Here is a 12479-nt window from a genome sequence, read left to right on the forward strand (position 1 = left end):
GAAGTGAAAAAGCTTACGGCACCTGGGATTCCCAGGCGGTCTTCCATCCAGGTACTAACCAGGCCCTGCTCTGCTTAGCTTCCGAGATCAGACGAGATCGGGCGGAACCAGAGAGGTATGGCCGTAAGCTGCTTTAATATCTTTTTCCTAATCCTTTAGAACGTGTCAAAGATAATCAGAAAAGTTTCTTTTTCTAAAATTGAAGCAGTTCTTAGGATTGGCAAGAGAGGTTCCTAAAACCTGAAGGTAACTTTACTTTTCTTCACTGGCAATTCTAACATGTTGGGTTAGCACCTGTATTTCAACGGCTAAATTACAAACAAAAGTATGCCAATTGTTAAATGTTGATCAACACTAATTTAGCAACCATGAAACGGAATCAATTTTGATGATATTGTCTAAGTTCCTTATATATCCAACGTTAAAACAACACTAAACATGCATCTCTTCGACAATGTGATATACTTTTTGTAATTTGTAGGTGTACAATCTGCGGCGCTCGGCGGCTTTCAGAGAGAAGTGAAAAAGCTTACGGCACCTGGGATTCCCAGGCGGTCTTCCATCCAGGTACTAACCAGGCCCTGCTCTGCTTACCTTCCGAGATCAGATGAGATCGGGCGGAACCAGAGAGGTATGGTCGTAAGCTGCTTTTTATCTTTTTCCTAATCCTTTAAAACGTGTCAAAGATAATCAGAAGAGTTTCTTTTTCTAAAATTGAAGCAGTTCTTAGGATTGGCAAGAGAGGTTCCTAAAACCTGAAGGTAACTTTACTTTTCTTCACTGGCAATTCTAACATGTTGGGTTAGCACCTGTATTTCAACGGCTAAATTACAAACAAAAGTATGCCAATTGTTAAATGTTGATCAACACTAATTTAGCAACCATGAAACGGAATCAATTTTGATGATATTGTCTAAGTTCCTTATATATCCAACGTTAAAACAACACTAAACATGCATCTCTTCGACAACGTGATATACTTTTTGTAATTTGTAGGTGTACAATCTGCGGCGCTCGGCGGCTTTCAGAGAGAAGTGAAAAAGCTTACGGCACCTGGGATTCCCAGGCGGTCTTCCATCCAGGTACTAACCAGGCCCTGCTCTGCTTAGCTTCCGAGATCAGACGAGATCGGGCGGAACCAGAGAGGTATGGCCGTAAGCTGCTTTTTATCTTTTTCCTAATCCTTTATAATGCGTCAAAAAATTATGTCACGCCTGCCGTTGGCATCTTTGTGTGGGTTAAATAAGGGTATGCAAAGAAGGCTGTGACATCCTATGCCGAAAATTGGATGGACTAGAGAAGACCCGCCCAGGAGTCCCAGCCAATCGGTGGATGGCCATTGCAGTCCCCGCCACCTCAAATGGCCTGACGATGGTATGGACGTAAGCCACCTTTCATCTTCTTCCTATTGCATCTCTTCTACAATGTGAAATACTTTTTACAATTGTGTGGGTGTACAATCTGCGGCGCTGGGCGGCTTTCGGAGAGAGAAGTGAAAAAGCTTACGGCACCTGGGATTCCCAGGCGGTCTTCCATCCAGGTACTAACCAGGCCCTGCTCTGCTTAGCTTCCGAGATCAGACGAAATCGGGCGGAACTAGAGAGGTATGGCCGTACGCTGCTTTTTATCTTTTTCCTAATCCTTTAAAACGTGTCAAAGATAATCAGAAGAGTTTCTTTTTCTAAAATTGAAGCAGTTCTTAGGATTGGCAAGAGAGGTTCCTAAAACCTGAAGGTAACTTTACTTTTCTTCACTGGCAATTCTAACATGTTGGGTTAGCACCTGTATTTCAACGGCTAAATTACAAACAAAAGTATGCCAATTGTTAAATGTTGATCAACACTAATTTAGCAACCATGAAACGGAATCAATTTTGATGATATTGTCTAAGTTCCTTATATATCCAACGTTAAAACAACACTAAACATGCATCTCTTCGACAACGTGATATACTTTTTGTAATTTGTAGGTGTACAATCTGCGGCGCTCGGCGGCTTTCAGAGAGAAGTGAAAAAGCTTACGGCACCTGGGATTCCCAGGCGGTCTTCCATCCAGGTACTAACCAGGCCCTGCTCTGCTTAGCTTCCGAGATCAGACGAGATCGGGCGGAACCAGAGAGGTATGGCCGTAAGCTGCTTTTTATCTTTTTCCTAATCCTTTATAATGCGTCAAAAAATTATGTCACGCCTGCCGTTGGCATCTTTGTGTGGGTTAAATAAGGGTATGCAAAGAAGGCTGTGACATCCTATGCCGAAAATTGGATGGACTAGAGAAGACCCGCCCAGGAGTCCCAGCCAATCGGTGGATGGCCATTGCAGTCCCCGCCACCTCAAATGGCCTGACGATGGTATGGACGTAAGCCACCTTTCATCTTCTTCCTATTGCATCTCTTCTACAATGTGAAATACTTTTTACAATTGTGTGGGTGTACAATCTGCGGCGCTGGGCGGCTTTCGGAGAGAGAAGTGAAAAAGCTTACGGCACCTGGGATTCCCAGGCGGTCTTCCATCCAGGTACTAACCAGGCCCTGCTCTGCTTAGCTTCCGAGATCAGACGAAATCGGGCGGAACTAGAGAGGTATGGCCGTACGCTGCTTTTTATCTTTTTCCTAATCCTTTAAAACGTGTCAAAGATAATCAGAAGAGTTTCTTTTTCTAAAATTGAAGCAGTTCTTAGGATTGGCAAGAGAGGTTCCTAAAACCTGAAGGTAACTTTACTTTTCTTCACTGGCAATTCTAACATGTTGGGTTAGCACCTGTATTTCAACGGCTAAATTACAAACAAAAGTATGCCAATTGTTAAATGTTGATCAACACTAATTTAGCAACCATGAAACGGAATCAATTTTGATGATATTGTCTAAGTTCCTTATATATCCAACGTTAAAACAACACTAAACATGCATCTCTTCGACAATGTGATGTACTTTTTGTAATTTGTAGGTGTACAATCTGCGGCGCTCGGCGGCTTTCAGAGAGAAGTGAAAAAGCTTACGGCACCTGGGATTCCCAGGCGGTCTTCCATCCAGGTACTAACCAGGCCCTGCTCTGCTTAGCTTCCGAGATCAGACGAGATCGGGCGGAACCAGAGAGGTATGGCCGTAAGCTGCTTTTTATCTTTTTCCTAATCCTTTATAATGCGTCAAAAAATTATGTCACGCCTGCCGTTGGCATCTTTGTGTGGGTTAAATAAGGGTATGCAAAGCAGGCTGTGACATCCTATGCCGAAAATTGGATGGACTAGAGAAGACCCGCCCAGGAGTCCCAGCCAATCGGTGGATGGCCATTGCAGTCCCCGCCACCTCAAATGGCCTGACGATGGTATGGACGTAAGCCACCTTTCATCTTCTTCCTATTGCATCTCTTCTACAATGTGAAATACTTTTTACAATTGTGTAGGTGTACAATCTGCGGCGCTGGGCGGCTTTCGGAGAGAGAAGTGAAAAAGCTTACGGCACCTGGGATTCCCAGGCGGTCTTCCATCCAGGTACTAACCAGGCCCTGCTCTGCTTAGCTTCCGAGATCAGACGAGATCGGGCGGAACCAGAGAGGTATGGCCGTAAGCTGCTTTAATATCTTTTTCCTAATCCTTTAGAACGTGTCAAAGATAATCAGAAAAGTTTCTTTTTCTAAAATTGAAGCAGTTCTTAGGATTGGCAAGAGAGGTTCCTAAAACCTGAAGGTAACTTTACTTTTCTTCACTGGCAATTCTAACATGTTGGGTTAGCACCTGTATTTCAACGGCTAAATTACAAACAAAAGTATGCCAATTGTTAAATGTTGATCAACACTAATTTAGCAACCATGAAACGGAATCAATTTTGATGATATTGTCTAAGTTCCTTATATATCCAACGTTAAAACAACACTAAACATGCATCTCTTCGACAATGTGATATACTTTTTGTAATTTGTAGGTGTACAATCTGCGGCGCTCGGCGGCTTTCAGAGAGAAGTGAAAAAGCTTACGGCACCTGGGATTCCCAGGCGGTCTTCCATCCAGGTACTAACCAGGCCCTGCTCTGCTTACCTTCCGAGATCAGATGAGATCGGGCGGAACCAGAGAGGTATGGTCGTAAGCTGCTTTTTATCTTTTTCCTAATCCTTTAAAACGTGTCAAAGATAATCAGAAGAGTTTCTTTTTCTAAAATTGAAGCAGTTCTTAGGATTGGCAAGAGAGGTTCCTAAAACCTGAAGGTAACTTTACTTTTCTTCACTGGCAATTCTAACATGTTGGGTTAGCACCTGTATTTCAACGGCTAAATTACAAACAAAAGTATGCCAATTGTTAAATGTTGATCAACACTAATTTAGCAACCATGAAACGGAATCAATTTTGATGATATTGTCTAAGTTCCTTATATATCCAACGTTAAAACAACACTAAACATGCATCTCTTCGACAACGTGATATACTTTTTGTAATTTGTAGGTGTACAATCTGCGGCGCTCGGCGGCTTTCAGAGAGAAGTGAAAAAGCTTACGGCACCTGGGATTCCCAGGCGGTCTTCCATCCAGGTACTAACCAGGCCCTGCTCTGCTTAGCTTCCGAGATCAGACGAGATCGGGCGGAACCAGAGAGGTATGGCCGTAAGCTGCTTTTTATCTTTTTCCTAATCCTTTATAATGCGTCAAAAAATTATGTCACGCCTGCCGTTGGCATCTTTGTGTGGGTTAAATAAGGGTATGCAAAGAAGGCTGTGACATCCTATGCCGAAAATTGGATGGACTAGAGAAGACCCGCCCAGGAGTCCCAGCCAATCGGTGGATGGCCATTGCAGTCCCCGCCACCTCAAATGGCCTGACGATGGTATGGACGTAAGCCACCTTTCATCTTCTTCCTATTGCATCTCTTCTACAATGTGAAATACTTTTTACAATTGTGTGGGTGTACAATCTGCGGCGCTGGGCGGCTTTCGGAGAGAGAAGTGAAAAAGCTTACGGCACCTGGGATTCCCAGGCGGTCTTCCATCCAGGTACTAACCAGGCCCTGCTCTGCTTAGCTTCCGAGATCAGACGAGATCGGGCGGAACCAGAGAGGTATGGCCGTAAGCTGCTTTTTATCTTTTTCCTAATCCTTTATAATGCGTCAAAAAATTATGTCACGCCTGCCGTTGGCATCTTTGTGTGGGTTAAATAAGGGTATGCAAAGAAGGCTGTGACATCCTATGCCGAAAATTGGATGGACTAGAGAAGACCCGCCCAGGAGTCCCAGCCAATCGGTGGATGGCCATTGCAGTCCCCGCCACCTCAAATGGCCTGACGATGGTATGGACGTAAGCCACCTTTCATCTTCTTCCTATTGCATCTCTTCTACAATGTGAAATACTTTTTACAATTGTGTGGGTGTACAATCTGCGGCGCTGGGCGGCTTTCGGAGAGAGAAGTGAAAAAGCTTACGGCACCTGGGATTCCCAGGCGGTCTTCCATCCAGGTACTAACCAGGCCCTGCTCTGCTTAGCTTCCGAGATCAGACGAAATCGGGCGGAACTAGAGAGGTATGGCCGTACGCTGCTTTTTATCTTTTTCCTAATCCTTTAAAACGTGTCAAAGATAATCAGAAGAGTTTCTTTTTCTAAAATTGAAGCAGTTCTTAGGATTGGCAAGAGAGGTTCCTAAAACCTGAAGGTAACTTTACTTTTCTTCACTGGCAATTCTAACATGTTGGGTTAGCACCTGTATTTCAACGGCTAAATTACAAACAAAAGTATGCCAATTGTTAAATGTTGATCAACACTAATTTAGCAACCATGAAACGGAATCAATTTTGATGATATTGTCTAAGTTCCTTATATATCCAACGTTAAAACAACACTAAACATGCATCTCTTCGACAATGTGATGTACTTTTTGTAATTTGTAGGTGTACAATCTGCGGCGCTCGGCGGCTTTCAGAGAGAAGTGAAAAAGCTTACGGCACCTGGGATTCCCAGGCGGTCTTCCATCCAGGTACTAACCAGGCCCTGCTCTGCTTAGCTTCCGAGATCAGACGAGATCGGGCGGAACCAGAGAGGTATGGCCGTAAGCTGCTTTTTATCTTTTTCCTAATCCTTTATAATGCGTCAAAAAATTATGTCACGCCTGCCGTTGGCATCTTTGTGTGGGTTAAATAAGGGTATGCAAAGCAGGCTGTGACATCCTATGCCGAAAATTGGATGGACTAGAGAAGACCCGCCCAGGAGTCCCAGCCAATCGGTGGATGGCCATTGCAGTCCCCGCCACCTCAAATGGCCTGACGATGGTATGGACGTAAGCCACCTTTCATCTTCTTCCTATTGCATCTCTTCTACAATGTGAAATACTTTTTACAATTGTGTAGGTGTACAATCTGCGGCGCTGGGCGGCTTTCGGAGAGAGAAGTGAAAAAGCTTACGGCACCTGGGATTCCCAGGCGGTCTTCCATCCAGGTACTAACCAGGCCCTGCTCTGCTTAGCTTCCGAGATCAGACGAGATCGGGCGGAACCAGAGAGGTATGGCCGTAAGCTGCTTTAATATCTTTTTCCTAATCCTTTAGAACGTGTCAAAGATAATCAGAAAAGTTTCTTTTTCTAAAATTGAAGCAGTTCTTAGGATTGGCAAGAGAGGTTCCTAAAACCTGAAGGTAACTTTACTTTTCTTCACTGGCAATTCTAACATGTTGGGTTAGCACCTGTATTTCAACGGCTAAATTACAAACAAAAGTATGCCAATTGTTAAATGTTGATCAACACTAATTTAGCAACCATGAAACGGAATCAATTTTGATGATATTGTCTAAGTTCCTTATATATCCAACGTTAAAACAACACTAAACATGCATCTCTTCGACAATGTGATATACTTTTTGTAATTTGTAGGTGTACAATCTGCGGCGCTCGGCGGCTTTCAGAGAGAAGTGAAAAAGCTTACGGCACCTGGGATTCCCAGGCGGTCTTCCATCCAGGTACTAACCAGGCCCTGCTCTGCTTACCTTCCGAGATCAGATGAGATCGGGCGGAACCAGAGAGGTATGGTCGTAAGCTGCTTTTTATCTTTTTCCTAATCCTTTAAAACGTGTCAAAGATAATCAGAAGAGTTTCTTTTTCTAAAATTGAAGCAGTTCTTAGGATTGGCAAGAGAGGTTCCTAAAACCTGAAGGTAACTTTACTTTTCTTCACTGGCAATTCTAACATGTTGGGTTAGCACCTGTATTTCAACGGCTAAATTACAAACAAAAGTATGCCAATTGTTAAATGTTGATCAACACTAATTTAGCAACCATGAAACGGAATCAATTTTGATGATATTGTCTAAGTTCCTTATATATCCAACGTTAAAACAACACTAAACATGCATCTCTTCGACAACGTGATATACTTTTTGTAATTTGTAGGTGTACAATCTGCGGCGCTCGGCGGCTTTCAGAGAGAAGTGAAAAAGCTTACGGCACCTGGGATTCCCAGGCGGTCTTCCATCCAGGTACTAACCAGGCCCTGCTCTGCTTAGCTTCCGAGATCAGACGAGATCGGGCGGAACCAGAGAGGTATGGCCGTAAGCTGCTTTTTATCTTTTTCCTAATCCTTTATAATGCGTCAAAAAATTATGTCACGCCTGCCGTTGGCATCTTTGTGTGGGTTAAATAAGGGTATGCAAAGAAGGCTGTGACATCCTATGCCGAAAATTGGATGGACTAGAGAAGACCCGCCCAGGAGTCCCAGCCAATCGGTGGATGGCCATTGCAGTCCCCGCCACCTCAAATGGCCTGACGATGGTATGGACGTAAGCCACCTTTCATCTTCTTCCTATTGCATCTCTTCTACAATGTGAAATACTTTTTACAATTGTGTGGGTGTACAATCTGCGGCGCTGGGCGGCTTTCGGAGAGAGAAGTGAAAAAGCTTACGGCACCTGGGATTCCCAGGCGGTCTTCCATCCAGGTACTAACCAGGCCCTGCTCTGCTTAGCTTCCGAGATCAGACGAAATCGGGCGGAACTAGAGAGGTATGGCCGTACGCTGCTTTTTATCTTTTTCCTAATCCTTTAAAACGTGTCAAAGATAATCAGAAGAGTTTCTTTTTCTAAAATTGAAGCAGTTCTTAGGATTGGCAAGAGAGGTTCCTAAAACCTGAAGGTAACTTTACTTTTCTTCACTGGCAATTCTAACATGTTGGGTTAGCACCTGTATTTCAACGGCTAAATTACAAACAAAAGTATGCCAATTGTTAAATGTTGATCAACACTAATTTAGCAACCATGAAACGGAATCAATTTTGATGATATTGTCTAAGTTCCTTATATATCCAACGTTAAAACAACACTAAACATGCATCTCTTCGACAACGTGATATACTTTTTGTAATTTGTAGGTGTACAATCTGCGGCGCTCGGCGGCTTTCAGAGAGAAGTGAAAAAGCTTACGGCACCTGGGATTCCCAGGCGGTCTTCCATCCAGGTACTAACCAGGCCCTGCTCTGCTTAGCTTCCGAGATCAGACGAGATCGGGCGGAACCAGAGAGGTATGGCCGTAAGCTGCTTTTTATCTTTTTCCTAATCCTTTATAATGCGTCAAAAAATTATGTCACGCCTGCCGTTGGCATCTTTGTGTGGGTTAAATAAGGGTATGCAAAGAAGGCTGTGACATCCTATGCCGAAAATTGGATGGACTAGAGAAGACCCGCCCAGGAGTCCCAGCCAATCGGTGGATGGCCATTGCAGTCCCCGCCACCTCAAATGGCCTGACGATGGTATGGACGTAAGCCACCTTTCATCTTCTTCCTATTGCATCTCTTCTACAATGTGAAATACTTTTTACAATTGTGTGGGTGTACAATCTGCGGCGCTGGGCGGCTTTCGGAGAGAGAAGTGAAAAAGCTTACGGCACCTGGGATTCCCAGGCGGTCTTCCATCGAGGTACTAACCAGGCCCTGCTCTGCTTAGCTTCCGAGATCAGACGAAATCGGGCGGAACTAGAGAGGTATGGCCGTACGCTGCTTTTTATCTTTTTCCTAATCCTTTAAAACGTGTCAAAGATAATCAGAAGAGTTTCTTTTTCTAAAATTGAAGCAGTTCTTAGGATTGGCAAGAGAGGTTCCTAAAACCTGAAGGTAACTTTACTTTTCTTCACTGGCAATTCTAACATGTTGGGTTAGCACCTGTATTTCAACGGCTAAATTACAAACAAAAGTATGCCAATTGTTAAATGTTGATCAACACTAATTTAGCAACCATGAAACGGAATCAATTTTGATGATATTGTCTAAGTTCCTTATATATCCAACGTTAAAACAACACTAAACATGCATCTCTTCGACAATGTGATGTACTTTTTGTAATTTGTAGGTGTACAATCTGCGGCGCTCGGCGGCTTTCAGAGAGAAGTGAAAAAGCTTACGGCACCTGGGATTCCCAGGCGGTCTTCCATCCAGGTACTAACCAGGCCCTGCTCTGCTTAGCTTCCGAGATCAGACGAGATCGGGCGGAACCAGAGAGGTATGGCCGTAAGCTGCTTTTTATCTTTTTCCTAATCCTTTATAATGCGTCAAAAAATTATGTCACGCCTGCCGTTGGCATCTTTGTGTGGGTTAAATAAGGGTATGCAAAGCAGGCTGTGACATCCTATGCCGAAAATTGGATGGACTAGAGAAGACCCGCCCAGGAGTCCCAGCCAATCGGTGGATGGCCATTGCAGTCCCCGCCACCTCAAATGGCCTGACGATGGTATGGACGTAAGCCACCTTTCATCTTCTTCCTATTGCATCTCTTCTACAATGTGAAATACTTTTTACAATTGTGTGGGTGTACAATCTGCGGCGCTGGGCGGCTTTCGGAGAGAGAAGTGAAAAAGCTTACGGCACCTGGGATTCCCAGGCGGTCTTCCATCCAGGTACTAACCAGGCCCTGCTCTGCTTAGCTTCCGAGATCAGACGAAATCGGGCGGAACTAGAGAGGTATGGCCGTACGCTGCTTTTTATCTTTTTCCTAATCCTTTAAAACGTGTCAAAGATAATCAGAAGAGTTTCTTTTTCTAAAATTGAAGCAGTTCTTAGGATTGGCAAGAGAGGTTCCTAAAACCTGAAGGTAACTTTACTTTTCTTCACTGGCAATTCTAACATGTTGGGTTAGCACCTGTATTTCAACGGCTAAATTACAAACAAAAGTATGCCAATTGTTAAATGTTGATCAACACTAATTTAGCAACCATGAAACGGAATCAATTTTGATGATATTGTCTAAGTTCCTTATATATCCAACGTTAAAACAACACTAAACATGCATCTCTTCGACAACGTGATATACTTTTTGTAATTTGTAGGTGTACAATCTGCGGCGCTCGGCGGCTTTCAGAGAGAAGTGAAAAAGCTTACGGCACCTGGGATTCCCAGGCGGTCTTCCATCCAGGTACTAACCAGGCCCTGCTCTGCTTAGCTTCCGAGATCAGACGAGATCGGGCGGAACCAGAGAGGTATGGCCGTAAGCTGCTTTTTATCTTTTTCCTAATCCTTTATAATGCGTCAAAAAATTATGTCACGCCTGCCGTTGGCATCTTTGTGTGGGTTAAATAAGGGTATGCAAAGAAGGCTGTGACATCCTATGCCGAAAATTGGATGGACTAGAGAAGACCCGCCCAGGAGTCCCAGCCAATCGGTGGATGGCCATTGCAGTCCCCGCCACCTCAAATGGCCTGACGATGGTATGGACGTAAGCCACCTTTCATCTTCTTCCTATTGCATCTCTTCTACAATGTGAAATACTTTTTACAATTGTGTGGGTGTACAATCTGCGGCGCTGGGCGGCTTTCGGAGAGAGAAGTGAAAAAGCTTACGGCACCTGGGATTCCCAGGCGGTCTTCCATCCAGGTACTAACCAGGCCCTGCTCTGCTTAGCTTCCGAGATCAGACGAAATCGGGCGGAACTAGAGAGGTATGGCCGTACGCTGCTTTTTATCTTTTTCCTAATCCTTTAAAACGTGTCAAAGATAATCAGAAGAGTTTCTTTTTCTAAAATTGAAGCAGTTCTTAGGATTGGCAAGAGAGGTTCCTAAAACCTGAAGGTAACTTTACTTTTCTTCACTGGCAATTCTAACATGTTGGGTTAGCACCTGTATTTCAACGGCTAAATTACAAACAAAAGTATGCCAATTGTTAAATGTTGATCAACACTAATTTAGCAACCATGAAACGGAATCAATTTTGATGATATTGTCTAAGTTCCTTATATATCCAACGTTAAAACAACACTAAACATGCATCTCTTCGACAATGTGATATACTTTTTGTAATTTGTAGGTGTACAATCTGCGGCGCTCGGCGGCTTTCAGAGAGAAGTGAAAAAGCTTACGGCACCTGGGATTCCCAGGCGGTCTTCCATCCAGGTACTAACCAGGCCCTGCTCTGCTTACCTTCCGAGATCAGATGAGATCGGGCGGAACCAGAGAGGTATGGTCGTAAGCTGCTTTTTATCTTTTTCCTAATCCTTTAAAACGTGTCAAAGATAATCAGAAGAGTTTCTTTTTCTAAAATTGAAGCAGTTCTTAGGATTGGCAAGAGAGGTTCCTAAAACCTGAAGGTAACTTTACTTTTCTTCACTGGCAATTCTAACATGTTGGGTTAGCACCTGTATTTCAACGGCTAAATTACAAACAAAAGTATGCCAATTGTTAAATGTTGATCAACACTAATTTAGCAACCATGAAACGGAATCAATTTTGATGATATTGTCTAAGTTCCTTATATATCCAACGTTAAAACAACACTAAACATGCATCTCTTCGACAACGTGATATACTTTTTGTAATTTGTAGGTGTACAATCTGCGGCGCTCGGCGGCTTTCAGAGAGAAGTGAAAAAGCTTACGGCACCTGGGATTCCCAGGCGGTCTTCCATCCAGGTACTAACCAGGCCCTGCTCTGCTTAGCTTCCGAGATCAGACGAGATCGGGCGGAACCAGAGAGGTATGGCCGTAAGCTGCTTTTTATCTTTTTCCTAATCCTTTATAATGCGTCAAAAAATTATGTCACGCCTGCCGTTGGCATCTTTGTGTGGGTTAAATAAGGGTATGCAAAGAAGGCTGTGACATCCTATGCCGAAAATTGGATGGACTAGAGAAGACCCGCCCAGGAGTCCCAGCCAATCGGTGGATGGCCATTGCAGTCCCCGCCACCTCAAATGGCCTGACGATGGTATGGACGTAAGCCACCTTTCATCTTCTTCCTATTGCATCTCTTCTACAATGTGAAATACTTTTTACAATTGTGTGGGTGTACAATCTGCGGCGCTGGGCGGCTTTCGGAGAGAGAAGTGAAAAAGCTTACGGCACCTGGGATTCCCAGGCGGTCTTCCATCCAGGTACTAACCAGGCCCTGCTCTGCTTAGCTTCCGAGATCAGACGAAATCGGGCGGAACTAGAGAGGTATGGCCGTACGCTGCTTTTTATCTTTTTCCTAATCCTTTAAAACGTGTCAAAGATAATCAGAAGAGTTTCTTTTTCTAAAATTGAAGCAGTTCTTAGGATTGGCAAGAGAG

The 12479-nt window shown here is 43.9% G+C and overlaps 25 non-coding genes and 1 pseudogene across 25 annotated transcripts; all 26 read right to left on the minus strand.

Moving 5' to 3' along the window:
* Positions 1-10: 10 nt before the first annotated feature.
* LOC134117167 (5S ribosomal RNA) lies at positions 11-129 on the minus strand. Its single transcript, XR_009948730.1, has one exon. It is a non-coding gene; the product is annotated as a 5S ribosomal RNA (ribosomal RNA).
* A 397-nt stretch (positions 130-526) lies between these two features.
* On the minus strand, positions 527-645 carry LOC134117061 (5S ribosomal RNA). Its single transcript, XR_009948624.1, has one exon. It is a non-coding gene; the product is annotated as a 5S ribosomal RNA (ribosomal RNA).
* A 396-nt stretch (positions 646-1041) lies between these two features.
* Positions 1042-1160, minus strand: LOC134117168 (5S ribosomal RNA). The gene has a single exon (XR_009948731.1). It is a non-coding gene; the product is annotated as a 5S ribosomal RNA (ribosomal RNA).
* Positions 1161-1499: 339 nt separating this feature from the next.
* LOC134117367 (5S ribosomal RNA) lies at positions 1500-1618 on the minus strand. Its single transcript, XR_009948931.1, has one exon. It is a non-coding gene; the product is annotated as a 5S ribosomal RNA (ribosomal RNA).
* Positions 1619-2014: 396 nt separating this feature from the next.
* LOC134117169 (5S ribosomal RNA) lies at positions 2015-2133 on the minus strand. The gene has a single exon (XR_009948732.1). It is a non-coding gene; the product is annotated as a 5S ribosomal RNA (ribosomal RNA).
* Positions 2134-2472: 339 nt separating this feature from the next.
* LOC134117368 (5S ribosomal RNA) lies at positions 2473-2591 on the minus strand. Its single transcript, XR_009948932.1, has one exon. It is a non-coding gene; the product is annotated as a 5S ribosomal RNA (ribosomal RNA).
* A 396-nt stretch (positions 2592-2987) lies between these two features.
* Positions 2988-3106, minus strand: LOC134117170 (5S ribosomal RNA). The gene has a single exon (XR_009948733.1). It is a non-coding gene; the product is annotated as a 5S ribosomal RNA (ribosomal RNA).
* Positions 3107-3445: 339 nt separating this feature from the next.
* On the minus strand, positions 3446-3564 carry LOC134117171 (5S ribosomal RNA). Its single transcript, XR_009948734.1, has one exon. It is a non-coding gene; the product is annotated as a 5S ribosomal RNA (ribosomal RNA).
* A 397-nt stretch (positions 3565-3961) lies between these two features.
* LOC134117072 (5S ribosomal RNA) lies at positions 3962-4080 on the minus strand. The gene has a single exon (XR_009948635.1). It is a non-coding gene; the product is annotated as a 5S ribosomal RNA (ribosomal RNA).
* A 396-nt stretch (positions 4081-4476) lies between these two features.
* Positions 4477-4595, minus strand: LOC134117173 (5S ribosomal RNA). Its single transcript, XR_009948736.1, has one exon. It is a non-coding gene; the product is annotated as a 5S ribosomal RNA (ribosomal RNA).
* A 339-nt stretch (positions 4596-4934) lies between these two features.
* On the minus strand, positions 4935-5053 carry LOC134117174 (5S ribosomal RNA). Its single transcript, XR_009948737.1, has one exon. It is a non-coding gene; the product is annotated as a 5S ribosomal RNA (ribosomal RNA).
* Positions 5054-5392: 339 nt separating this feature from the next.
* LOC134117369 (5S ribosomal RNA) lies at positions 5393-5511 on the minus strand. Its single transcript, XR_009948933.1, has one exon. It is a non-coding gene; the product is annotated as a 5S ribosomal RNA (ribosomal RNA).
* A 396-nt stretch (positions 5512-5907) lies between these two features.
* On the minus strand, positions 5908-6026 carry LOC134117175 (5S ribosomal RNA). The gene has a single exon (XR_009948738.1). It is a non-coding gene; the product is annotated as a 5S ribosomal RNA (ribosomal RNA).
* Positions 6027-6365: 339 nt separating this feature from the next.
* On the minus strand, positions 6366-6484 carry LOC134117176 (5S ribosomal RNA). Its single transcript, XR_009948739.1, has one exon. It is a non-coding gene; the product is annotated as a 5S ribosomal RNA (ribosomal RNA).
* Positions 6485-6881: 397 nt separating this feature from the next.
* LOC134117083 (5S ribosomal RNA) lies at positions 6882-7000 on the minus strand. Its single transcript, XR_009948646.1, has one exon. It is a non-coding gene; the product is annotated as a 5S ribosomal RNA (ribosomal RNA).
* Positions 7001-7396: 396 nt separating this feature from the next.
* Positions 7397-7515, minus strand: LOC134117177 (5S ribosomal RNA). Its single transcript, XR_009948740.1, has one exon. It is a non-coding gene; the product is annotated as a 5S ribosomal RNA (ribosomal RNA).
* A 339-nt stretch (positions 7516-7854) lies between these two features.
* On the minus strand, positions 7855-7973 carry LOC134117370 (5S ribosomal RNA). Its single transcript, XR_009948934.1, has one exon. It is a non-coding gene; the product is annotated as a 5S ribosomal RNA (ribosomal RNA).
* Positions 7974-8369: 396 nt separating this feature from the next.
* Positions 8370-8488, minus strand: LOC134117178 (5S ribosomal RNA). The gene has a single exon (XR_009948741.1). It is a non-coding gene; the product is annotated as a 5S ribosomal RNA (ribosomal RNA).
* A 339-nt stretch (positions 8489-8827) lies between these two features.
* On the minus strand, positions 8828-8946 carry LOC134117400 (5S ribosomal RNA; annotated as a pseudogene).
* A 396-nt stretch (positions 8947-9342) lies between these two features.
* On the minus strand, positions 9343-9461 carry LOC134117179 (5S ribosomal RNA). Its single transcript, XR_009948742.1, has one exon. It is a non-coding gene; the product is annotated as a 5S ribosomal RNA (ribosomal RNA).
* Positions 9462-9800: 339 nt separating this feature from the next.
* On the minus strand, positions 9801-9919 carry LOC134117372 (5S ribosomal RNA). The gene has a single exon (XR_009948936.1). It is a non-coding gene; the product is annotated as a 5S ribosomal RNA (ribosomal RNA).
* A 396-nt stretch (positions 9920-10315) lies between these two features.
* Positions 10316-10434, minus strand: LOC134117180 (5S ribosomal RNA). The gene has a single exon (XR_009948743.1). It is a non-coding gene; the product is annotated as a 5S ribosomal RNA (ribosomal RNA).
* A 339-nt stretch (positions 10435-10773) lies between these two features.
* LOC134117373 (5S ribosomal RNA) lies at positions 10774-10892 on the minus strand. The gene has a single exon (XR_009948937.1). It is a non-coding gene; the product is annotated as a 5S ribosomal RNA (ribosomal RNA).
* A 396-nt stretch (positions 10893-11288) lies between these two features.
* Positions 11289-11407, minus strand: LOC134117094 (5S ribosomal RNA). The gene has a single exon (XR_009948657.1). It is a non-coding gene; the product is annotated as a 5S ribosomal RNA (ribosomal RNA).
* A 396-nt stretch (positions 11408-11803) lies between these two features.
* Positions 11804-11922, minus strand: LOC134117181 (5S ribosomal RNA). The gene has a single exon (XR_009948744.1). It is a non-coding gene; the product is annotated as a 5S ribosomal RNA (ribosomal RNA).
* Positions 11923-12261: 339 nt separating this feature from the next.
* LOC134117374 (5S ribosomal RNA) lies at positions 12262-12380 on the minus strand. The gene has a single exon (XR_009948938.1). It is a non-coding gene; the product is annotated as a 5S ribosomal RNA (ribosomal RNA).
* Positions 12381-12479: the final 99 nt, after the last annotated feature.

Source organism: Pungitius pungitius, unplaced genomic scaffold, assembly GCF_949316345.1.
Source record: "Pungitius pungitius unplaced genomic scaffold, fPunPun2.1 scaffold_40, whole genome shotgun sequence".
Taxonomy (NCBI): Eukaryota; Metazoa; Chordata; class Actinopteri; order Perciformes; family Gasterosteidae; genus Pungitius; species Pungitius pungitius.